Source organism: Choloepus didactylus, chromosome 3 (genome assembly GCF_015220235.1).
Source record: "Choloepus didactylus isolate mChoDid1 chromosome 3, mChoDid1.pri, whole genome shotgun sequence".
In the NCBI taxonomy this organism is placed as follows: Eukaryota; Metazoa; Chordata; class Mammalia; order Pilosa; family Megalonychidae; genus Choloepus; species Choloepus didactylus.
Genome location: NC_051309.1, coordinates 176,313,841 through 176,341,206, shown reverse-complemented (window position 1 = coordinate 176,341,206; position 27,366 = coordinate 176,313,841). Strand labels below are relative to the sequence as shown.

Below are 27,366 nucleotides of genomic sequence, written 5' to 3'. Positions count from 1 at the left end.
TCTCATGAACAAGATAAAACAGTATTTCAGGGAATGCGGAATTCAGTGCAACAAATATTCAATCATTTATTCTTTCAAAAAGTAATTATTTGGCTTTTCCTACTTGGTAGTTCAGATGTAAGAGATAGGGATATAGTAATGAGCAGAAACAGAATTCCAAACTTTCATTCAGGGAAAGACAATAAGCAAATTAACAAATAAATGCATGTGATTCTAAATTGTGTGTTTACTGTGAGCAAGAAATAATGCACATCCCATATGGATGTCAAACTTTAAACTCCTGTTGTTTTTTTCCTTGTGATGATCACAATGTAGTGATTAAGACTAAAGGAATTTTAAAAAAATTAAAAAGTCAAAATTTGGAGTAAATTAATGCACTGTCAGACATGATTCAATTATTAAAGAAATATTGAGTACTTATTTTTAAGACATTTTCTAAACACCCAGAATACATGCATAAACAAGTTGGATCCCACTCACAAGGGGTTAACGTTCGAATGGGAGAAGAAACATGTTGAAGCCTAAAAAAATAAATATAATAAATATTGTCAAACACTGATATATTCTATGAAGAAAAGTATGCAGTATAATAGTTAAGGGTGGGTGGTATGAAATCTTGGTAGATAGGAAAAACCGCTCCAGAAAGCAGATAATCCTTTGCCTCATGGTGTCCTGTTGTAATTGTTTTTTTCACTGCTTTAGCTGTCTGCAAGCTATTTTGCCTGCAAGACAAGTTCTTGGAGGTTGGAGGTTGAGCTAAGATAGAGAGAGTCATGAACTTCACATTTGCCTCAGGCTGATCTTGTTGATAGGAAGGCTAAACTCTGGATGCCAATGCAGAGTCAATTTTCAAAGACTATGTAAGGTGTTTTTGTGTGTGTGTATTTTCTTTCTTTCTTTCTTTCTTTCTTTCTTTCTTTCTTTCTTTCTTTCTTTCTTTCCTCCTGGTACTCAAGAAAATCTGAGATGTATCACTAGTTGGATGCAAAGTTAAGGAACAGACAATACGGGGGCTAAATCCCAGAATTAACACTTCAAAATCTTAAAATATATAGTGTGTGACAAAAGATGACAAAATAAGCAAAGGAAGAGGAAATGATGGCAGACCCAAAAGAAGAGGATAAAAATCCAGAAACCCTCAACAAAGAAGACCAGACTTTGACATACCAGAGAAGACTTTAAAAAAAGAAACATCAATATGCTCAAGGAGATAAAGGAAAATTCAGAGAAAGAGCTAAAGTGTATCAGGAAAACAATTAATGAACAATATCAGAATCTCAATAAAGAGATAGAAATTTTAAAAAGGAGCCAAACAGAAATACTGGAAGGAAGATCACAATAAATGAAAGGAAAAATTCCTTAGAGACTTTCAGCAGCAGATTCCATCTGGTAGAAGAAAGAATCAGTGAACTCAAAGCCAAAACACGTGAAATGATTGAGACTGAGGAGCAAAAAGAGAACAGAATTTAGAGAAGTGAACAAATTCTAAGACCTGTGGGACAGACACCATTGAACATACCAAACACACATTATGTGAGTCCCAGAAGGATAAGAAAGAGAGAGAGGGGCAGAAGGAATATTAAAAGAAATAAAGAGAAATAATGGCAGAAAAATCCCAAATTTAACAAAAGACATGGATATGCACTAATGTATATGATAATGCATTAATTTACTCCAAATTTTAACTTTTTCATTTTTTAAATTTCTCTAGGCATAATCACTAGATTGTAATCACCACAAGGAAACATCAACAACAGGATTTTTAAGTTTCACATCCATAATGGGATGTGCTTTATTTCTGGTTCACAGTAAACAAACCATTTAGAATCACCTCTATCTTTATTTCTTTCTTTCTTTCTTTCTTTCTTTCTTTCTTTCTTTCTTTCTTTCTTTCTTTCATAAAGAAATCAAAGACATAATTGAAGGATATTCTATGTTCATGGATTGGAAGACTAGAACAGGGGCATATATGGGAACTCTGCATTTTGTGCATGATTTTTCTCTAAATCTGCAATAACCTCTGTTCTAGTTTGATAATGCTGCCAGAATCCAAACACCAGAAATGGATTGGCTTTTATAAAAAGGGGTTTATTTGGTTACACAGTTACAGTCTTAAGGCTATAAAGTGTCCAAGATGATACATTGACAATCGGGTACCTTCACTGGAGGATGGCCAATGGCATCCGGAAAACCTCTGTTAGCTGGGAAGGCATGTGGCTGTAGTCTACTTGCTTCCAGGTTGCATTTCAAAATGGCATTCTCCAAAATGTCTGCATCAGCTTCCAATGGCTGCCTTCAAAATGTATGTCTCAGCTGCAGCTCCTCTCTCAGCTCCTGAGCGATCTTCCAAGTGTCCCTCTTGGCTGTAGCAAGCCAGCTCCTTCTTTCTGAGCTCATATAGTGCTCTAGTAAACTAATCAAGGCCCATACTGAATGGGTGGGGCCACACCTCCATGGAAACTATCCAATCAAAGTCATCACCCACAGTTGGGTGGGTCACATCTCCATGGAAACACTGAAAGAATAACAATCTAATCAACACTAATATGCCTGCCCACACAAGATTGCATCAAAGATAATGGTGTTTTGGGGGACATAAGGCACAAGGTATTTAAACTGGCACAACCTCATTAATAAAAATATATTTAATATATTTAAAAAATACAAAGGCTAAAAGGATAGATTACTTACATCTGACTTCTGGCATGGGATCTACGTTTTTGCAGGAAAAAATCAGGATATCTTAAAATTAAATTTTTTTGAAAAAAAAAAAACAAAAAACCGTAGCTTCTGAGTGGGAAATTCACTTTAATAGAGATAAAAGGGGAAATAAGGAGAGTAGTAAAACAACTACTAGAATAGACAAGGCCATAGATGATGGTAGGTTGAACTAAAGTGTTTAGCAGTGACACAAATAAATTACAGTGTTCAGCACAAATTGTACTGCCCGATTTGAAATGTTTGGGAGGTTGGTGAGAAATTAAGTCAAAGCCAGGCATTCTCACTCAATTTAGTAGTCATGAGCAATTCCTTAAAGGTTTTTTGTTAATAGTTGTGGTGGTATATTTCTCCTCCTCCTCCTCCTCTTTCTTCTTCTTCTTCTTCCTCTTCTCCTTCTTTTTCTCCTCCTTTTCTTCTTCTCTTACTCCTTTTCCCTCACAAACAACTTGTTACTTTCCCTCCTCCTTCCTTCTCTCTCTCCCTTTCATTCTCTTTTTTCCCCTCCTTCTTCTAACCATGACTAGATAATATTCAATAAGAATATTAACTCTCATTTCCATGGTATAAAATGTCTAAAGTCAGAAATTCTTTCACCCATTTATATAAAATTTCATATCTAATTATCTGTTCTATATTTGGAAACTCAGCATTTGAGAACTTTTCCTTATATTTAGCTGAAAACTTCCCTATTATAGTACCCATTAGTTATTAATTCTGGATCTGCAATCTATGATATTACTTCAAGCTTAGTCTCAAACTACATTCACTATTACATCTATGACTACTTATTAAAAACTACTATTGTAACTGATATAAAAATTGACCTTTCAAGAAAAATATTCTTCATTTTTTCTATATCTTATACTATACTGTTTTCATTTCATAGACATATTCTGAATGTCTTTCTCTATTTATCAGTTTCTTCCTTAAAATGTGTTCCCCATTTTTAAGCACAAAATTCTAGAGATAAATAATAGAATTTTTAAAAACTCAACCTGTATTATGAAGATTATTTTAAAATATAAATGTGGGGTATTTATTTTATGTTATGGTTTTCATGTCAATTTTGCTATCTGTTTTAGTTCCCTAGGCTGCTCAAGCAAATATCATGAAATGCATTGGTGCAAACAATGGGAATTTATTAGCATACAGTTTTGAGGATAAAAGAAAGTCCAAATCAATGAATCATCAAGTTGATGCTTTCTACTGGAGACTGTGGTGATCTGGGGCTGGTTGCTGGCAATCCTTGTCTCCTCTGTCACATGGCAAGGCACATGGTGGCATCTCCTGGTATCACCCTTCTCTTCCATGTTCCCTCTATGTCCAGCTTCTTACTTTCTGTGGCTTTCTCTCTGAGTCTGTCTGAATTTAACTCTACTTTAAAGGACCCTAGTAATAGGTTTAAGACCCATCATGATTGAAGTGGTTCACACATTCTTCACTGAAGTAACCTCATCAGAAGTTCCTTTGTACAATGGGTTCACACCCATAGGAATGGATTAAATTTAAGGACATGTTTTTCTTATATACATACAGCTTCAAACCACCACACTCCACCCTCTGGAGCCTCAAAGGACATGTTCTTTCTGTATGCAAAATACATTCATTCCATAACAGTATCCTAAGAGCCTTATGTCATTTCAGAAGCAATGCTTAGTACAAAGTCTCAGCAAAATTGGACATGGGTGTGGTTTGCCCTGAGACACAATTCCCCTCTATCAATGAACCTGTGAAACCTAGAAAACAAGTTATCTGCTTCCAATATATAATGGAGAGGCAGGTGTAGAATAAGCATTTCTTTTCCCATAGGGAGAAATTGGAGGTAAAACAGAGGTCATGGGTCCCAACAATTTTGAAACACAACAGGGCATACCCCATTAGATTTCATAGTCTGAGAGTCATCTATGGAATGATGTTTTGTCCTCTGGGCCTGAGGAAGCGACAGGTCCACTCCTTCCAAGAACTTTCCCAGTGGCCAGCTCTCCGTGAGCACTGGGGCACAGGACCCACCTTTTCAGAGCATTGAGGTGATGACCAGGCTTTTTCCAAAAGCCCCAGGACATAAGCTTACCCTCTCTGAGCACTGGGGAGGTAGGACTCTTCCTGAACAAAATGCAGAAGAACCACCCTCTCCAAGTACAAGGGAAGACTTTCCCTCCACGTGCATGGGTGGGCCTACTCTCTCGGCCCAAGAAGATGTCTTTGGTCCAGACTTCAGCTTCCATGGTTCTGTCTTTGAGGTGAGTTTTTTTGTTGTTGTTGTTATTGTTTTGTCTTGTTTTGTTTTGTTTTGTTTTCATTTGTTCCCGTTCTCTTTCCCTTTTAGTCTTCTCTGGCAATGGTTCCATTCAAACAAATTATGAAAAAAACTTGTTGGCCTTGCATGTAATTCACAGGGTTCCACACCATCAGACAGTAGGACTTTCCACAGATCCTTTCTGGTTAAACTGCACCTCCAATCTGACTTGCAGGGAAGTTGCTGAATGGGTCCACATTTAATTAAACTATCACTTGGAACACTACTCTCTGGGGACTTGCTTTCTGGAAGTTCAGAATTTTCCAAACTGTCAGTTTTTTGTTTCTTTGTGCCCAGGAGATTAGTTCTCAGTTTATTGCTTTCCTTTCCTTTCACCTTTTTCTATAAGCTGCAAGGAGAAATCAGGCTGCACTTTCCACATTCATCTTGGAAATCTCCTTAGCTAAATATCCAAATTCATCACATTCAAATTCTGCTTTGCATCCAACATCAGAACTCAATTTTGCCAAATTCTCTGCCACTTTAAAACAAGGATTGCCTTTCCTCTAGTTTCCAATGTCACATTCATCATTTCCATCTAAGGCCTCATAAGAATTACGTTTAGCATCCAGATTTCTACCTACAGCCTCTTGGAAGCAATCCAAGCCCTGTCTGTCAAACACCTGACAATTCTTCTAGCCTTCACCCAGTATCTAATTCCAAAGCTGTTTCCACATTTTTGGTATTTGCAATAGCAAATACCCAGTCTCCTGGTACAAAAATCTGTTTTAGTTTCCTAGGCTGCTCAAGAAAATGCCATGAAATAGATTGGCTTTAGGGGAATTTATTAGATTATAGTTTTGAAGCTAAAAGAAAGTCCAAATCAGTGGATTATCAAAGCGATCCTTCTCCCCGGAGACTGTGGTGATCCTGGGCTGGCTGCCAACAATCCTTGGCCCCTCTGTCCCATGGCAAGACACATGGTGGCATCTCTTGGCATCTCCCTCTCTTCCAGGTTCCATCAATGCCCAGCCTCTTGCTCCTGTGGCTTCCTCTCTGTGTCTGTCTGAATTTCACTCTGCTTATATAGGGCTCCCATAATAGGATTAAGACCCATTCTGACTAAGGTAGGCCATACTATCTTAACGAAAGTAACTTCATCAAAAAGTCCTACTTACATTGGATTCACACACACAGGAATGGATTAATTTAAGAACATGTCTTTCTGGAGTACATTCAGCTTCAAAACACCACACTATGAAATTAAGCCCGAAGTATTTTTTGAATAAAAATCTGATAAACTATTTCTTCTCAGTGTTACACTTGTGCAGATGTTTTTATTCAATATTGAGTTTTATGTTTATCAAAAATAAATTTAATTTACTGATTTAATAACTTTTCAGGCACTTTTTTGCAAGTTGAAAAGATGTACTATTTTCTTATCTCCCTTCCATCTTTGGTCATAGGTAGTTTTAGTAAGATTTCTCCTATCTTTATTGAAGTTATATACAAAATTGTGGAACAAGTCAGAAAGTTTTATGCTAAATTTTTTTCTCAAGAGACCACTCACCTTGTTTACAGTCATTTTTAGATAAATAGCTAGTATGGAACAATGTATGTTTATGCTGTTGTTCAACTGAGTGAGTGGAACATCAAATACAGAATGCAGGGAGACAATGCTCTGAGATCAAGTCTTTATATCTGGGATCAGTGTCCACAGAAAGTACTAGCCAAAGCTTCAGAATAGGTTTTAAAAATAGATCTTTAGTCCCTAGTAGAAACAAACTTGAGACTCATATCAGAATAGCATGCTTCTAGGAAAACTACACTATGTTAATTCTTATTTCATTTTTTTTTTTTTTTTTTTTTGGTAATAGTTTTGATATGTCTCATTTATGGCATTATATTTTTTTTTTGTATAGTTCTATTTTCCAGGATTTCTAGATTACGATAGGCACTTGAGTTCAATTTTTTGAATGGATAACAGAGAAATACTTGGATCGAACCACCAGGGAAGAAGTGAACCACCAAGGAAGAAGTTTGGTTCTTATTCTGGATAAATGTGGGTAGATGGGAATGAAATTCAGGATACTGATGGATGGTAAGCCTCAATAAAACTTTAATATGTAAACCAAATAATTAGCCCTAGAGTACCATATTTGGGTCAGAATGACAGAAACATTGATTCGGTGCTGTTCAGTAAGGGGAATTTTCTGGCCATTGTAACAACCTTATTTCAGGAAGAATAATGAAGAGATGTATACTTTTTTCTGTTTCAGATAACTATGAAACATATGGAGGGAATAACTTCATATCAGAAGATTAGTGATATAAAGGAAGCTAAAGAAGACAGTAAAGGTGTCACTATGAATTTTGTGAGGCACTCAATGCATATATGTCTGTTTCAAAAATCATTCAGTTGCTGAGCTTTAACAATTAGAATAAACTAGGTTATGCCGTGGCAACAAACCAACCAACCTCAAGTCTCAGTGTCCTAAAACAACCAAGGTTTATGTCTTGTGTATGGTCCATGTCTATCATGGGTCAGCAACAGATTCCTGGTTCATGGTCATCCCTCAGGAACTAACGCTGACTGAACAGCCACTATTTCAAATGTTACTGGTTTCCTTAACAGAGGGAAAGGTGCTCTGCTCCTTGCACTAACAAACAAATTCTCAGCCCGGAAGTGATATGCACAGAAAGAGTAGAGTTGGGATTATGTAGTAAGTGGTATTAATGATGACTAGAAAATTTTATTGTGAAATCCTAATCCATTATATTCAGAATTTTTTTCAAGCCTCCTTGTTGGCAGTGTTTGCTTTTTTAAGTTAAAATAATTTTTTATAATATCAATGGACAATAGAAACAGACATTAATGGAGTGAGACTCCAAGGAAAGTAAAATAGAGCCTCCTTTTGATCCGGAACATATTTCCTTCTCGACAGTCCCAGTACCATTCTTTGGCTCAAAGACTGAGACACTGCTTTGGGCCATACTTTTTGTCAGGATCGTCTATACAGAGAAGGCTAAGAAGAAGGACAAGGGAAAATCAATAGTAATTGCTCACTTTTCCAAATTCTTTTCTTCTCTCGGGATTTATCACTTTGTTACTGTGACAATTTACTAATTTTCCCCTGTAATATTTTATCTGTACTTCTAGTACTTTTCATGCACACCTTTGTTATATCTTATATTATAGTTTTAGTTATATAGTTTTAGTTATATATTATATATTATATTTATATTACATATTGCACCACACAAGTGCTAGAACTTCAGCTCCAGATACTCTCCCACCCTTTTTCATTGTGTTGCTGATTTCTAGCATATAGCTGTGGCAAATTACCACACTATCTGACCAAATATATAAATTCTTTCCACTTTTAACATCTTATTTTCTTCCAAATTTGAATCTTTCAGAACTTAAGACTTTTATATGCTGCCCTTTTATTTTCTGTTCTCATAGATTTTAAGGTAATATATGTTATTGTATGTATTTCTTTCACTATCTGAAAGAATAATTACTTTGTTCCACCTACAAAAATTCAGAAGTTTAAATAAAATGCAGAAGGCAACTAATTTGAACAGTGGTCTACTAAAGTCTAAAAGAAAGTGAACATAACTTTTAAAAAGATTGAAATAGAAAATATACTGCAAATATTTTATACCAACTCCCATACCATATTTCTTTTCATGTATTCACTTGATATGTTAAATCCAACAATAAATATGAGAGATTTTTATCATAAATCTCTTCAGCAGTATGTATTTTAATCATTACAGTGAAAAACAAAACACTAGTGTTAACACTTGAGGTCTGCTGCACACATATTCTCATATGCAATACCAACATTGGTCAATAGATGTCCTAAGAGATCTCTTAAACACAGGAACTCGAAGAATGAAAATCATCTGTCTGAGCATCAGTAAATTCTTATGCTGCTTTCCTTAGTTCAAATATGCTTGTGAAATGGTACAGTATTTTTAGATTCTGTATCATTAAAATTACCAAACTCCAAATTACGTTCCCACTGATTATTAAAGTAATTTAAGAAACGGAAAATAAAATTTTACAGAATTGATTAAAAAAACTACAATGAAGGCAGCATTACATCTAATCCACTTCAAATGATTATTTCTAATTTCAATAAATACAGACAACACAATCAATCATTACTGTTGTATTTAAGCATAACCGTAGGGTTAATTCAACCATAGAAGGAGGTCAAGTTGAGCTGTAAAGCATTTGACTGCATTAGCTGATATATTTGGATCTTTCTGGTTTTACTATAATTTCTATCATTTTCTATAATATGACATTAGCAAAGGGTGCCTAGAGGCCTATTAAGGGTTGTTATTTTAATTATAGTTCTCTGCTTTCAGATTTATTTTCTAATGTTGAAGTTTATTCATAGAAAAAAAAAAAAACATTACCCAAATATATTTGCTATATAAATCTGCCAAATGGAATGGTTCTGCTCTTTCTATCTTTAGTATACATATATAAAAAATTACTCCCAGATAGTTTTCTCTACTAATCCAATATTAATAATGTACTTCTAGGCTTATGTCCATATCTGACATACTACTAAACAGTCTATCTCAAATTGTAATGCTACATGGACACATAAAAACAATTTTTAATCCTTGTGCAATTAAACTTACTATGGAAAGACTTCCTTAACTCATCACTTCAATTTATACCCCCTTTTATGGAGTGACATATGTTAAGACTATCTATATCAGCCTGAGAATTCTCTGCATGGACATATTGGTTGATGCCAGCTCTCACTGAGGGCTTATTCTCATTGTTTTTAGCCTAAGACATAAAAAGCAAATGTTCTTTTCCAAGCCAAAAAGAAAGGCAAAATATCTCTCTAGGGGAAAAACTCATAGCAATATTACTTGGAAGCCAGAGGGAGTATGCCTATGAAGGAGCTGATTAAATGAAGAAGAGGAAAGAGCAGGAAAACTAGAGTAGATAACACAAATCTGAGTCTGATAACTGTGTCTCTATTTTGTGTACAATTACCATGATATCCTTATACAAAGAGCAGGTTTTATTCTGCCCTTCAATTTAGAAGATCAACTTAGAAAGTTAGGGTTACATGTTTATCAAAAGTAAAATATTAGGATTATGCCTTTTCACATTCAGCACACATGATATATACCTTTGATTGTAGTTATGGTAACCATCTGCATTATCTGTCTGTGTTTAACTCTAATTCCAAATCCAATGTGATCTCAAGTTATTGACGGTAATGAATAATTTATTCCTTAAATCCCTAAATCGCTTTGCTAAATGCATAGGTTTTAGCTCTCCAGTTAATCATCATTGCTTGAAACATAGTCTATCCTTTCTCTATTTAACATTACCTTAATAAAGACTGACTTTAATAAAGTTCTTGAATATATAACTTTGTTCATACCATAGATTTTCCAGGTTCTTGTGAAATTTTGGATGTTCATTTATACAGTGGGAATTTAAGAGTTAATCTGGGAATTTAGCTGATAGAATAAAGGATTATATACAACTTTTTGTATGGTATTTATGAGAAAGACTTCTAATCCTTCAGGGAATGTGCTATTTTGATGATGGATTCATGATTATGTATAATAAAATAGTCATTCTTAGTGTAGCTTCCTGTATGTTAAAGTAAATAGTATTAAAGGAAGATCTTTCAGAGTACTCAGGATTCAATTTAGCAATCTCTTATAAAAAACTAGCAGAATTTCTGCACTAAAATAGTCAGCAGAGACAAAAATGTAATTTTAATGTTCAACTTATATTGAGAGTTTTAAAAATTAAATTAATATCATTTCATGAAAAGTATATAACTGATCACAGATATCATCTAGGTCAAATTTGATGTGTGTTTGTGTGTGTGTGTGTGTATTGACTTACTGATTCTCAATTTTTCCTATACCTTATATTTGAAAATCCTTTTCAACCTAAACTCCCTATTTTAAAAAGAAAATGTATTTAAGATTGCAATTGGGGATTAGCTAATTATTAAACACGCATTAATATTTTATTCAATAACAATACTGTTTTAATATTCACATACAGCAAGCATATAACTAATGAGCATTTTAAATAGGATATTAAAAAAAGATAATAAGAGATAGGTATAGAGAATGCCAAAGGGCCTGGAGGGAGCAAGAGATTTAAAGGAGGAACAAGAGGAGGTAAAAGAAGCAAGGAAGAACAAAAAACACACAAACAAAAAACAGGAAGTAAGAAAAGGAAAATATATTTTCATGTGCCAAATATATAAACAATGTTAAAACGCATTGGATATTTAGCAAAATCATTGGAATTGCTATTAAAAGGATAAAAAGCAAAGACATAAATTAACTTCAGCAATTCTTCATAAGAACTGATTATTAAATGTACAAATATAATGAGCAAAACCTCCTCAGCATAATCATCATTTCCATATATGTATCAGCAGAAAGCACAAATAATCAGGTAGAAGTTCAAATGGCAGGGGATTTTGGAACTGGAACTTAGCCACAGGTTGTGCTGAAGTTGCAACCTGATTGTTTACGTTAATTAAGGAAGGCTTGGTCATTTTTGGCTATGATTTGTTTTTCTGGTCCCTTCTTTGTTTTGAGCCCTAAAAATTAAGAATGAAAATCACTTAACATAAAATAATGAATTTTTGCTTATTAAAATAAGTATGTTCTTAATTGTCAACAAATCTCTTCATAGTTGATGCAAAATGAAAAATTAACAAAGCATACACTGTTATTATCTTTAAAGCACTTATGATTCTAATGTACTACAAATAAATTAGAATAATCATAATTTGAAAAGGAGCTCGTGAAATGTGATGACACTACAAGAGTCTAAAAATAGAGAATCTCAAATCAGTATGATTAAAAGGTAAATTTTTTATACAAATATAAATACACGCACTCAAGAAAACAACATAATGAGCTTCATAATTTTTGTATTATATATTAATATATTTATGTAGATTATCTAAATTAAAAGTCTTAGGTAGATGATGTTCATTCAATTGTAAAGGTATTTTTCTGTAGCTTATTTACTTACTGTTTTTATCATCTTTTCAGTGACAACTAAAAAGCCATCTAACCGCTTTCAAGATGCTTTACATTTTATTGTTGCTTTACAATTACTTCAAATAGCTGAACAGTAATTATACATGTGACTATAGGTGAGGTTATTGTAAAACTGCTTATATTAAAAAAAAAATACAGCTTTAACAATTCCATTCAGTCTCCCCTTAGTTTCATTCTAGGTAGGTGAAATTTCTTTCTTTACATCTCTTAGTCTTAGTTGCTCCTCCCCTTCTATGCCTCCCAACCTATTTAACCTAAGGTAAGGTTTTCACAGTCTTAATAACCAAATACTAAATTATCCCACCTAAGGAGAAAGTTCTCAAGATCTTTAATTCAAAAGTAGACAGTTCTGAAGTTTCTGAATTCTAAAGTAGAATCACAGCATGACAGTTAGAAATGAACTCAGGAGATAATATAATATGGTCCCACGTTTCACAAATGATGAATCTTATGATGAAAGAATCTGGAGAGCTTGTCTTCTATCACACAGCCAATTGGGACAGAACAAAACCTAGAACTCCCTAGGTGGGTACAGCTCTCCTGATGCTTCTCTGGTGACACCACACTCTGGGCATGCATGCCATATAACATCTCTATTCCTTTTCTTTTCTCCTTCCTCTCCTCCTCCTTCTTCTCCAACTGTGCCCCTCCTCCTCATCCTTTTCTTTTTAAAGAGACTTGTGAAGAAATGGTCTAGTTTTCCTTTCCATGTTTAAAACCCAGGCTTTGTTTTCTAGTTCCACCCACTTAGGCTTTTTAATACTATTGAGCCTGTTATAATCGAATTCGTAGCTCAAAACCACGTGATCACTAAGATGAACCCAAAAATAGTATCTGCTTGACATGGGCTTTGGTGGAATTCTGTGAGAATATGTTACTTACTCTGCAAGTTTCCATGGTAAACTTGGAAGTATTCTCTGACACTCGGGCATGTTGACATGAAACAGACCAAAAGAATACAATGTGATATTTTCAAAGGAAGCATAATAACTGCACCCTCTCCAGCCAAAGTACAGATTATACAAGAAGGTTTCATTGTGGCTGTAATTGTACAATGCCTAACTGCTCCCAAATATTACCTGTCATGTCTTACCATGGTGTCTGAAACCATTATAAAAATCATATTGGGAATTGAGGCACTTCAATAAATGTGTACATATGTGTGAGTATGTGCGTATAAGGAGCAGTGTAAAATGACATGTCACTAGTCATTTATATATTAACATAAAATCAGTTGTGGAGGGAAAAAACATTGTGGAATGTCTGGAATGCAAGAATTATGGTCTAGGTGTATTGGAGAAAATGTCCCAGGGAATTATGTATTTGGGAAAGAAATTGACAAATTCTGGAATGGAGCTGCAAAGAATGATTTGCATGGATACATAACAGAAAAAAGAGAAAGTTTCCTCAGAAGAAAAAATGCCACGTTTTTCACAATTTTACTTTTTTAACTAAAAAGAAGGAATTTGGGTACACGTACCCACAAAGTATATGTTTCCTCAAATAATTCCTTTAGTATTGTATAAACTCAAATTCATTAATAATTTCTCTTGATGGGAAAATAAAGAAGTTTACTAATTTATTCAAAACCCCAGAGAACACTCGTAAGTGATCCTGTGCCAAATTATATTAGACTCCTTGAATACAATGGCACATATCAATATGCATGCATTTTGATGGAAAACTACATAAAATAGCTATGAAATTTCTTGTAAAAGTGAATTTTTATGACGAATGTTTTATTCAACTTAAGAAAATCTAGACTTAGTTTTATATGCCCATTTCTTTGTACAAGTAATTAGCAGTGATGGTAGTAGGTCGGAAATGTGGGTAGTATGTGAATAACGACACTTTTAGATGGTTGATGTTTCAGTTCATTTGAAGTGTTTGTTTACAAGTTTAAGCACGCTGGAATTTGGCATGGCAGGCCTCCTTGCTCTTGCTGCCAAGCCCCTCAGTGCTTCACTGGGACAGGAAACACCACAGACACTCCGAGAATTGCTAAAGGCTATGAAATGCTACCGGCATACCCCGTCTTTCATAAAACACTTGATATATTATACATAATAAATATTGCATAACCTTCAGAATTTTGGCAGTTGGAAGTTGAAGCTGAGGACTTTCATTATTTTTTTAATTATTATTATTTTTTTTTTAACCCTGGAATCTAACTCCCTACTTGAAGGTGCATTTAAACAATAAGAAAGACAAGGGGCGTGTGTGCGGATTTTATAGAAATGCGTATGAAGTCTGATACATACAATCTATGCGGCACTCATGCTTCTTTTTTTTTTTTTTTTAAGATTCTGTTTACGAATGATAATAAGCATTGCAAGCTTTCGCATTTTCTCTCAGTGCTCAAAGCATTTTTGATCCAGAACAAGTTTCTGCTGCAGCGACTCCCTCCGCAGCTCGGTGAACCGAGGGAAAGAAACAGACACCAAAAACACATGCTTTGCAATAAACAAATGGCAGGAAGAAGGAGGAAAGTTTGGTTAGGTAGACCAAAAGGATAGGGGATTTTATTAGAATGATTGAATGGGTCCATTCTATTCTCCAGTCCCCTCCCTACCCTTCTCGCCACACTCTCCTCCCCTGTCCCCTCCCTCCGCCCGGGAGAGCTGTGCCACAGCTAAGCCAGCAGAGATCATTAGAGTGCACAGAAACGGCAGTCCCAGCGAAGGCAAGGCTCAAGCCACGCCGAAAGCGTTTAGTTACTTTAGGATAGGTTGCAAGTGGATCTTGAAATCCCGTGATGCCCACGCCGATCATAAGCCTGGATTTCTTCGCCTTGATTGTCCCTGCTGACCCTAGCAGAAGCCGAGTCAAGAAAGCGGCCCCACACCGCTCCGGGAGTTGATATGCAAAATAGTTACGTCAGATGGTGGGGGCGGGGCACTCCCGGGTTGAGTGGCAGTAGCTCTTGCCCAGGGAGGAGGTGCGAGAATCAGCCTGGTTCAGTGACTGAGACAAACTGGAGGTGAGAGGAGCTGGTCCTGCGCACTGAGCTGTCGGTGCTGAACCTGGGACGTGAGCGGACCGGGTGCTCCAGCTCCTCGAGGCACCGCCCTCTTGCACCCTCTGTGCCCCGCGGTACCCGCTTCAACAGCAGGACCCTTTCAACTTGACAAAGGAGTGTGGTATCGGACGTGGGAGAGTCCTCTCTTTGCCACCTGGGCGCCCATTCAGGCGTGACTTTGGAAATTTCTATAGTTTTAGACCAAACTATTTTGATATTCTCCCATCCAAGACGTTCTTTTCAGTTTTGTTTTTATTTTTATTTTTAATTTTTTTGTGTGATTTATATATACATACCCTTTAAGAATCATTTTGGGGGACTTTTTGACTGTTAAAATAAGGTAAGAAAAATAATATTGTTATAAATTATTATAAGTGGGGAGCAATGCAAACTGCTGTACAAAAATTGAAAAACAAGTTATAAGCTTATTTTTATAATTTGAAATGGTACTTCTGTCAATGCTTGCAATAATTATCTTAATAATAATTATTGTTACTCTTACAAGAACATTACTGATATGAACTGAATTTTATGCTTTTTGTGAACTTAATGGCATCATGTTACATTTTGCTTTAAAACAAATATTTGTAGAGCAACACTTACAGCATGGCTCAAAGGACAGGAAACATTCAAAGCAAGCCCCCAAATATATTAGCAAATGGCATTAAATAAATCAACCAACAAGTTGTTTGAAAATGTAATCTTAAAATATATTTGAACCGATAAATCTCTGGTTGTTAGTATTACCTCTAATATCTAAAACATGCACTGTGAAGTGCAGAGCTCTTTAACATTTTGGGGGTATGGCAGGTGTAGGAGCGTTTATACCATACTGGGTTCATTTAGACATGCTGTCATGCAGTTGATCCAAATAAAACTTGTGGAACTCAGTCTCTGAGAATTCCATAACCCAAGGTCATGTGTATTTCCAAGTTGGGGGCTGTTTATTCTGCTATTGACTAGTAAATGTCATCCCCTTCCCACCCCCTTAGGTTAGAGGTGGAAGTAAATGGGAAGCTCAGATTTAATAATACAGTATTAGCTTGTATTATGGTCTCTGCTGCTGTTGGTAATTGAATGGAACTGGGAAGCGTGGGCTGAGAAAATGTCTCGCTATTTCAGCAATGCTTAACCTCTTGTATGCTTAACAGAGAGCTTTTCTCTACTTAAGGGATTTGGTTTTGAAGCTATGTTCTTTTGTCAATTGCTAGTGTGTTCTAAGTGTATATGGAGGAAGAATTCAGTGCAGAAAATCACTAAACAGCACTTCTTGTAGTGAGCAATTATTAAATGATAGAGGTTAGATGTGATCCTTGCATTTTGCATTCCTATTCATGACTTTATTTGACAGGTATGAATGGTTTGTCTGACAAATAGAAGTGTGGTCTTTCATTTAGCCTACTTATTATTCAGTGACATTAGTTTAAGGATAAATAATAGCTGGTAAAATATGGGTAACAGGGCTTTTCTTCACATTAAGTTCAGATTTCAACTAGACATGTTTTTAGAACTATATTAGCAGGAATGGGTAAAATAAAAAGCTGTTTCATATATAATAAATATTGCTCAGCTGACTGGGGCTATGTATTTTAGCAACTAAAGAGTACACTAAATTAAAGTAAATATTTTTATATTTTAAATTGTCTAAAATTTTCTACTTCACTTGTAGTAGAGTTACTAGGATGAACTTTAGCTTTAGAGTTTATGATTTAAAATAATTTCTTTGCATAGAGATTTTTAATTTTGTTTACTTTACTGCCTTATTACATGAGAGTGGTTATTACTAGAAATAGGCAATGTTGCAAAAAGTAGAGGTCAACTGTAAATCTCCTTAAGTTTTTCCTGCGTTTTACCTGTGTTTTACCTTTTGCTTTCTGTAGTGTTCCCGTCAGGCATGTGATCTTATGTTAAATATTCATACAAATTTTTTAAGGATGAGTAGGTGTGGAAGAAAATAAGGATATACAAAACACTGGACCAGGGAGTTTATATTGAAATGCCTCATTTGAATGTATATAGAATCATTCTTTATTTCTACATATTTTGGAATTTTCTTTTTTAAATAAATTATATTGGTATAAATATTCAGACAGATTTAAAACAAATAGAATTATGACTTCTTTTCATTTCAGTTTTATATGATTTTTATATTAAAACATTAAAATATAGTTTAATTTTTACAACTTGCTTGAAAGGCTATAACATGTATATGTGGTTATATATATAAACATATACATAAACTCTTTCTCTCTTTCTCTCTCTCTCTAGAGACCCTGTGTTGACCCAAAATGTATGTAGGTTATATATATAAACATGTATTTTATATAATAGATGCATATATGGTTGTATATATAAACATATACATAAACTCTTTCTCTCTCTCTCTCTCTCTAGAGAGAGAGAGACTCTGTGTTGACCCAAAATGTATCTGGGTATCTTATTGACTTCTGTCTGCACAAAGTTTTCAGAGATATGTGTCCTTGTTCTGGTATAAACAGGCAATTTAGCTATCAATGTCTCGAATTTTTCAGATGAAGTTTAATGTCACAGTGAGATGGTTAAACACTGAAAACAAGTTATACTATTGACAGTAGTGAAAGAAGTCGAAGGTTGATTCAATGAGATTGCAAATTTGATATACTAGACACATTTTCCACTGGGTTATCTACACATTCAGCTTTTTATATCAAAGTTCTGAAGAAATGTAAAATTAGGTTCCCATCATAAGCCCAATCTAGCATTTTAGTGGATGGTATTTGGATTCAGAATGGGATTTCCACTGTAAACTAGTAAAACTGCCAACTTTATGGACATCAATGGGAGGTATTCAAATGTGGTGGCCCTTCATTAATAACTTACTATAGTTTGGAGTTATAACTTGCCTATGTGAAATGCAAAGGGGTATTCAATACCACAACACAGGATAGCTTGCTAAGCTATTAATTCATTTCATTACAGAGGCTGTGGACATGCATACAGCCCTGTTTGCCTCAAGATGATAAACTTTGACATAGTACCCAGAAAAGTATTGAACTAATTTAATATGTGGTACCTGATATTCTCAAGTTGTTGTCTTTGTTAATATCAATATCTTAAGGCACATTGAGCTAAAAATAAATAAATAAATAAAGTTACCTAGCTACCTAATTTTGCTGAAAAATGAAATGAATTCCTATATATGTTTTATGAAATTTAAGGTAAGTTTAAATAATTTGGGTTTAGATTTTCAAGGCTCTATACCTTCTATTTTCTCACACACACTGTAGGGAAATAGAGCAAGTAATATTAAGTATGGATTATTAAAAGCAATTTGAGAGAAACTTGAAATTTTGAAAATACTTTAGAAAGTGATACTTAAGAGATTGCATGCACTTAGACTTTACTGAGAATTTTCTTTGGATAATGGCCATTTTTCACACTGTTCAATGCTCACTTAACAATGAGATCAAAAGACCTAGATTACTGTGTTCATTAAACCCTCAAATTTACCCAAAATTGGCATACTAACTCTAGTATTTTTAGTACCTCAATATATTTTAAAGTTCTAAAGAGACTTATGAACTTACTGGCTAGAAAAACTGCTTCCTGTTATTAGCATGATTGTAACAGCCACGTGACCAATTATCCTTTACCAAACAGATTTAATCACCTTCTGCTTCAACACCTCCAATATCCCTTGGGCATAGTATACTTAAGGTGGGTTTTCAGGCCCCATGTGGAAAATCCTGATTTTCCAATTAAATTGGTCACCACACAACAAACCAATTGGTCCCTTTGTGTTTTAAATCACCTTGGTATTGGGAAAGTTAATATTATTAAAATGGATGAGTTATTGTTTTGATAAACTCAGGGTTCCAAAGACTTATAATATGGATGTTCTGAAAGAAGAGTAATTGAACGACAGTACCTGTGTTTGATATTATGGGTGCATATGTATATGTGTATGTATATGTTTTTGCATATGCATATGTATATAGATATACATATATATTTAATTCTACTATTCTGCTCTACAATAAACACACAATGGGGATTATCTGGACCATGCATGTTCCAGAAATACTACTTAATTGGAAAGATAATTTACATAATAAGCTGGAATACAATATGCAATTTTTAGTGGCAATTGTGTCTTCTAATTATTATTATTTTATTGTTTAGGCTTGTGTGCTTGAGCATACACCAGATTTTTGGCATGAAAATGTGGTTCAGAAGCTCTCATGCTGATTAGCAAGGGAAGGGCAATTGGAAAGAAAATTTTCCAGGGATAAGAAACAAAATGGGTGTGTGCATAATTGCGAGTTTACAGTACTATGATGGTTCTGAGAAAATATGAGTCCTGGTAAAGGACTCAAAAGGAAAGCCATTGCTTAGAAGAAACATACCAGGCTTACTTCCTAGACATCTTTAGGTAATAAACCATGAAAACCTTTAAGGAACTGAGTCTGGATATCCCTTACACATAAAATATTTTTGTTCTTTTGTATCAAAGATCCCACACATTGATGTGATGAACTGTGGGAAGAATAACAGATTAACTCTGAATTTTCGTTCTCTAAAACCAAATAATTAACATTAATTTAAGGTGACTTTTGGTATCACATTATGTAAATCTGTAAAGCAAAGTGTTTGCTTAGTGAGTACATTTGCATGTCAATACAGAGCATATTATTCCAACCCATATAGCACTGCTAGCAATTCTAAAACATAACCCAAAGGATTTGAAAATACTTTTTACTGCTAAGTTTTTATTTAAATATATTCATTGTAATTGACAGTTAAGGGAAATGTACTCTAATGACATATTTTCTCTGTGCCAGTAGTACCAAGGTAGCAATTAAAATGTACACACCATAGCAATTAAAACATACATGTCAGAGCTGTGTTCCCCAAAGATGATGATGAAATGGAAATAATTTACCTTTCCACAGTTGAGTCACTTCTACCAAACACATTAGATAGTGTTTTAATGACCACCAAGGCCTTATTTCTTTTAATTCCTAATACCATAAAAGTAAAGATTCTTACCTGAGACAAATGCCCCCTTGCCCATTGTAGTTACGTGTGTCTCTTCTCAAAACCACAGCAGTTGATGAGACCCTGATGTCACTCAGACTCTGAAATGCCTCAGATAGGATTGAGGAGGTGGGCCCATTCACTTTTCTAAAGAAAGAGGGCCAGAGAATTGCTACTAACAAAAATGCTTACTGTCTTATACAAGACTACCTACTGATAATTGAGCATTAGATCTTTCAGCCTGAATTGGCTTGTTCATCTGGGAAGCAGAAGGAGACAGAAATAGATGCCATTCAAAGTGTTAATATTTGTATGTATATATCTTATTCATATTAACTAATTTTATCTATATTAAGTCATTTAATGCATACATAACTTTTAAAAAGTAGTTATTATCTTCATTTTAGATATGAGAAAACAAACTTAGATGAAACAACTCCACCCCCTATCCAGTGGTCACACAACTGGGAATAGGGAGATTAGGCCATAACCAAACCAAGTTCATTCCTCTTGCTGCTACACTAGTATTACGTAGTACTAGTATTATGCATTACTAGTATTTCTGTGTAGTTCAGTTGTTCACTTTGATTTGTCATTCAAAACTAGGCTTATTTTCTGTGATTCTCTCTTTACGTAATGTGAATGCCATATGTTATTTCCCCATCATTTTTTTTTTTAAGTTTGTTGAGATGATTTTGTGGCATATTTCTTAGTATACATGCTTTAGAATCCATGATACCAAAAGCTTCAAGGAGTTATTCTGTATTTAATGTTGAAGGTGCTAAGTTATTTGATCTCATAGACTTTTCGAAATATTAGCTGCTAACTAGTTTGAGGGTTTAAATGTGAGTAACATTTGATAGCACAAGTGCTGACAGCTTGAATTGGGCTGAAGATCACCTTGTATTTGCTTTTGAATTTGTTGTTCCATAAGACATTTTAAGGGAAAAAAGCACTTGAAAAATATTTAATGCATATTTCTAAGAAATTTTTTTACTGATTTGAAAACACCATGAAGTGACATGAAGCCTAGTATCAAAAGGTTTTGTTATTGGTATTTTGCTTTATTTTGCTTTGTTTTTGTTACCCCTCCTACAGGAGTTTAAGCACGGATTATATTTTATCAAGCAATATGTACTACTCACTCCTCAAAGTTATGTTAATGTTTTCAGCATCATTCTTCTGTTAAGAACTGAGTGAGATATTACTATAGAGAATCTATTCTGGAAAAAAAATAAAACAAGTTAGAATTTTTTAGCCCATGATAATTATCTATATGTATTTTATAACAAAAAGAGAGATTTCTTAGATTTTTAAATTCTCTTTATCTTTATCTGTTTTTTCAGTCAGATAATTAATGAAGTTTGTGAAATGGAACAGTTTCAGCTTAAAAATATTCTGTGCTTTCCAAAGTTTTGGAACCACTAGTGTGTATCAGAACTGAAAACTGTATCTCTGAGAATCAAGACTCTTGGTCATCTCTGTATCTTCCTCAGAGTTTCACTCAGGTCTTCTCTGGGATGGAGAGGCATCCGAGCATAGGGGAGAAGGGCACTGCTTTTGCTACTTGTCCTGGGTGTACATCTGAGCTCAGCCACTTTCTACTCTCTGATTTTGGGCAAGTTATTTAATCTCTCTCTGCCATAATTTCCTCAGCTGTAAACTGGGGATAATAATTGTACTAACCTTGTTATGGGTGTTGTGGTGATTAAATTAGGTAATGAATACCAAGCTTAACAGGCTATGACATACAATGAATGCTAATATAAGCATTATTATTATTTATATGAATCACCTAAGAAAGCACACTAAGTCTGTGTTTTAAAAAAATGATTCTAATATTTATTCATTCATTCAACAATCCCATCTTAAATGCGCTCTGCATGCCGTCACTGAACAATCCACTGTTACAATTAAGAAATAAGAAGTTGAGAGTTTCAGGGTGACGTTGGCATGTAAACAGTAAGTTTTAGAATAAGTCTAAATGAAATAAGTGCATAAAAATCACAAATCATCTGCTGAGATATTGCAAAAAAGAGTATTGACTTGTTTTGACCAAAAAAAAAAAAAAAAAAAGTGGGGTTAAACTGGAGGAACACACAGGCTCTCCATATGTTGTTAACAGGGATAAGGGCATTCCAGGTTCACAGAACAATAAGAACCAAAGCAATAAAGAAACAAAAAAGGCCCACCCAGAATGTTCTAAGAAGGTGAATTTCTGGTCTTCTTTGAAAGGTATGAGAGAGAACTACAACGTGAGATATATCTAGAGAAGAATATTCAGATGGGAAAAATTTTAGAGAAAATCAATTTCATACCAGCAAGAAACTCAACTTGTAGTCTTTAAGCATTGGTATGTCTAGATTTCATGTACCCATCCCAGAATTGTTGAAACAAAAGTTTTTACATTAAACTGCCAGTGTATTCAGTGTAGGTATTCTAGTTTGGACAATCCAGCTAAATTTGCTAGCATAATATATTTCCACTTTACCCTTGACTAAGATTCATTCTTTGCTTTTCTGCTAATCGTCTTTATTTGAAAATGAGAAGTCTCACCTCTAAATGTGCTGTCAGAAGGCAAAAGTTATTTTTAGGACAAAATATTTTACTTAAGAATTATATGGCAAAATTCTATACAAAAATTTTAAATCTTTAATCATGAAGAATTTTTTTTTAGTGTACCCTGACAATTAAATTAGGCATGTCTTATATGGTATCACATTATATGGGGTGTGTGTGTATATATATTTTCCCCCTGAGAACAAATTTCTTTACTGCCTGAATCCAGAAATTTGTATCAACACCCCCCTATCTTCATTACCTCAAAGTTCCTGCTGGCATTTGTCTTTTCCCTCATTCACTATATGTATCACTTTGGGAAAGCAGTGGTGGCCTACCGTTCTACAGTGGACTCTTGAACTCTTAGGAAATATTAAATATTCTACTTCATTGGTTCTTATTTTGCTTGCACAAAGGGAAGTATTGCTCACTGGTTGATGCTCTTAGTTTTCATATGGCATTTAGGCTGACTGAGAAGGACAGGAGCAAATACTGGTGACAGTAAGTATACAGAGCTCCCAGGTGAGCCACAGAGTTTCATCAGATTCTCCAGAGAATGCCCATTATCCAAGCTTAGGCTATCCTTATTAAATGGAACCCAAAGGAGATAGACCAAGTTTGATTTGTGGAGAAAGTTTAACTGTAAAGTAGAAAGATTACAGGACCTTTTATGTAATGTTTTACATATTGGTTAGCAATACCTAGTGTTTCACTTTTGAAATGAAGTCTAGTGTAAAAGCTTTTAATCATGGCATTTCTGTACCATTATGAGTACTATTCATTTGACTTAGTGTTTCTCACTGCCTCTGGAAACCTTCAGGAAGTCCACTCACTCCAACTACTATAATTCTCATCCCCTTTTAGATATCTTCTAAATCTATAGCGCTGACCCTAATTTGAACTTCATTAATGTATTTACAAAGGTCAGTTGGACACTTTAACTCTGATTCGTTAGTGACAGCAAAAAACTCATGAACTCATCTCATCCCTAATATTGTCCCCCATCCTAATTTTCCTGCCTATCCATTAATGACACACTATTTTTCCACTCACCTAAGTCTATATATAGATGTGTTAAACTTACACCATTGTTCCTATATTGTATCCAGTAAATACCTAAGAATGGACATCCCTTCTTCTGTAATGTAGTTTTATCTAATTCTCTGTTCTTTGTTCTCATCACTTCCAATTTGGTCCAGACCCTCTCAGCTCAACAGAATTATTTTGACATTCTTCACATTGGTCTTTCTGATTCTTGTTTCTACCTGCTGTGATAATACTTAATGATAATAATAGCAGCTAAATTTTTTGACAGTCATGATAAGCCATGCACTATGTTAACTACTTATAAACATCTTTTTTTTTTTAACTATGCTAACAACCTATGAGATAGATAGTGAACCAAAGCTTAAAGAGTTAGGTTGCCCAAAGTTAAACAGCTAAAAACTCAGAGACAGGGCTCAGACCAAATTCTCTCTGAAACCACCAGCATGATCAGAATCACTATGCTTTGCTGATTTAGACCTCATAACTCTTGCAGATTTCTCTTGATTAAAATAAGCTTTCTAATGTCACTGCATTCAGAAATCATCAGTAGTTCTATTTTCTTGCTATATTAATTTGCAATTCCCCTCTTGCTTTTCAGATCCTACTCATTGACTTGAAACCTGTGTGCAATCCACATAGGTAAAACAGATAGATAGATGAACCAAAATATAAAGCATGGTTTCCTACCATTATATGACCTCATTGCTCTGGATAAACTGTTGTATTTTCAAGCATACTAGCCAAATTTTCCCACATTTAAGAGCAGATTGTGCTCATCTGTGCTTTTCAGAATCCCTACAGTTTCTTTAACAGCAGATGTCATGTCAGTGTCACTATCACGAAGATGTCTGTTGTTCAAAGCCAGTGTATTTGCTTTCTATTGTTGCATTAAAAAAAAAAAAATACCAGAAACGGAGTGGCTTCACCATTTATTTTCTCATAGTTTCCATAGGTCGTGAGTTTGGGTACCGATTAGCTGGTTCCTATTCTCAGGGTCTCATCATCAAGTTTCAAACAGAACTGGGGTCTTCTGTGAAGCTCGGGGTCCTCTTCCAAGCTCTTATGGTGGTTGGCAGGATTCCTTCCCTTGCAGTTGAAAACTCATGTTGGCTTGGTTTTTCAAGACCAGCAGGAAAATCTCTGACTTCAGTTTCAGGCTTCTCTACCCTCATTTGAAGAACCGACCTCATTAGATCAGGCCCAGCTATGATAATCTCCTTTTTGATATACATGAAGTCAGCTGATATGGGACCTTGATTATATCTTTAAAATCCTTTTGGCTTTTCTAAATAACACAACAATCACAGGAGTGATATTTCATCACCTTTGTCATATTTTAGTGATCAGAAGCAAGTTAGAAGTCTTGCCAATACTCTCAGGAAGGGGATTATACCAGAATGTGGGTCATTGGGATCCATCTTGTACTATCGCCTAAACACAGCTACCTAAAGTCCCACTTGAACCTTTGAGTCTTTCTTCACTGCTGTGATGATGCTGAGCCCTTCTCTCTCATCCTTAGCATTTATGATGTGAACTATTCAGTGGACAGTCTGGCATTGCTTTTGGATTTTTTAAGGCATCTTAGGCAGATTTCCTTATTAATCTTATGCTCCCCAGATGGAAGGAGCCTAGTAACTCCTTCTCTGTAGAAAATTCTTTCTACATATACGTATTTTATTTAATTGTTCTTGGAGTTTCTTCTTATTTTATGATTGCTTTTATTATATGATGTAGCATTTTGTACATGTACAACTATTATTATGCACAACTATCATTATGTGGATTGATTTGGTTCATAGTTTTAGATTTTAGATTTTGATAGTCTACCCTGTTCGCGTTTTCCTGTCTTTGGTCAGTGGTCGTTGGGAAGCCACACAAAGGGTATTTGTTGTTATATTATTCCATACAACATGGAATACTTCCCTGTAAATCAGAAATTTATATTTAATATTATTAATTGAAGATGATATAGAAATTACATGGCAGGTAAAAATAATATTTTATGTTGGCTATTTAGGATAACTGCAAAAATATGTTGTTTATTCATTTTGAATGTAAAATTTCACATTTTAAAAGAACATCACCTATAAAAGAGTGTCACCTATATGACACTGATATATTGTTTTGTTCTATTTATTCTAAAGATTGGTAAGAAATTGAATAAGCACTTTTAGTAACATTAATTTTATGGAAAAATTTCCTTTTATAATTTACAAAGTCAACTGACAATTTTATCTTAACAAAAGCTAAAGAAAGTAAACTAACTTGTTAATTCAATCTTTCATTTTTATATAAAAAAGTACAAAATAATATTATGCTTATTTTTGAAATAACTGATGCAACAAATATTATTTAGTACCTACTATGTTTCAGGTGTTTTTTTTGACACTAGGGGATTCACCAGGAATGAGAGAGTCAAAGTTCTTGCTCTGGTGTCTGTGAAAAGGCAGCCAATAAACAACCCCATAAATACAGATTATAACATCCAGCATAACTAAGTGTAAAGACGTAAAGTAAAACAAGATCAAGCATTACTAAAGGATTAGAGCCCTAACGTAGTGAGAATAGTAAATGCCAACAGTTTGTCATCCTGAGGCACTCATTAAATGACTTCTGGTAAAAATTAACATTTTTAATGTTATTTTTAAAAGTTACTAAGTGATTATTCTTAATTATAACTTTGAGAAAAATGACATTAGTAAATACCAGGTCCTCTAAAAAAGGCTTTATCATCCAGTGGGAACTCAATAAAGTTAGTCTGAAAAAATGTTGAATCCTGAACATTTTCTCATGGAAAAGAACTTTAAGATCAGGATATTTAGATTTGATGTGATACCTTAAAATCCTCTAGAGTGAACTTATTTTGCAAAATCCCACAAGTTCTTGAATGTCAAACTGTTGGTAAAATCCAGAAGATTCACAACAGAAAAGGTAAACCTTTTTATTTGTGATTTTTTCATTATTGAAAGTTAGCTTCTGTCTCAATATTATAATATATTTAAAATATTTTAATTAGATTAACTTTTCCTTTCACTTAAAACACATTAAAAAGAGCCTTTTGGAATTAAATTCTGGGACATAAAAATTGATTTCCGAGAATTTTATTCTTGAGTTGTGCAGTTTATTTTTTCAGAACTTGATATTTTTTCATAGAAAACTTACGTGCTCTAACATCTACATTCTTTAAAGCAAGGATTCAGTGAGCTAACATTTATATCAAATAATCCATTATTACAGACCTTAGTACATTATTAAAGAAAAAGGAATGTTTAGAATGTCTTTTGGGTTTGTGTATATGCTTGAGAAACCATGGTATTTATCTGTTATTATGTAGTAGTTTTCTTTTCCTGAAAAGTGTGATAGCAGGGGTCATGTAAAGAAAAAGTCAAAGAAAATAATGGCAATAAAAAAATCTACTACTTTACAAAGTAAATGCAACAACTGAATGCACAATATCTCAGTCCTTCCTTAGCAGAGTCTGAAAACTTGTGCATTTAGAAAAAAAGGAAAACCTTAGAAGAACTTGCACAAATTGGGCTAATGCTTTGCTGGAATTATTTCCTTTGGTGAGGTTTCTCATAAATTCGTAATTAATTTAGCTAAAAGATTAAAAAAGTGAATGGAGGAGACTCAAGGGAAGATGGTAACTAGGTGAGACAGAGAAAAAAACACCTCCGTG

General features: G+C 34.4%; 1 protein-coding gene across 2 annotated transcripts in view; it reads left to right on the top strand.

The window, feature by feature from the left end:
* The first annotated feature begins 14,715 nt into the window (after positions 1-14,715).
* The window catches only part of FSTL5 (follistatin like 5), an 838,269-nt gene continuing 825,618 nt past the window's right edge, over positions 14,716-27,366 (top strand). For both annotated transcript variants that reach the window (XM_037830939.1, XM_037830938.1), the window contains exon 1: positions 14,716-15,405. The gene's annotated coding sequence lies outside the window, so the exon portion shown is untranslated. The remainder of the gene's footprint in view (positions 15,406-27,366) is intronic.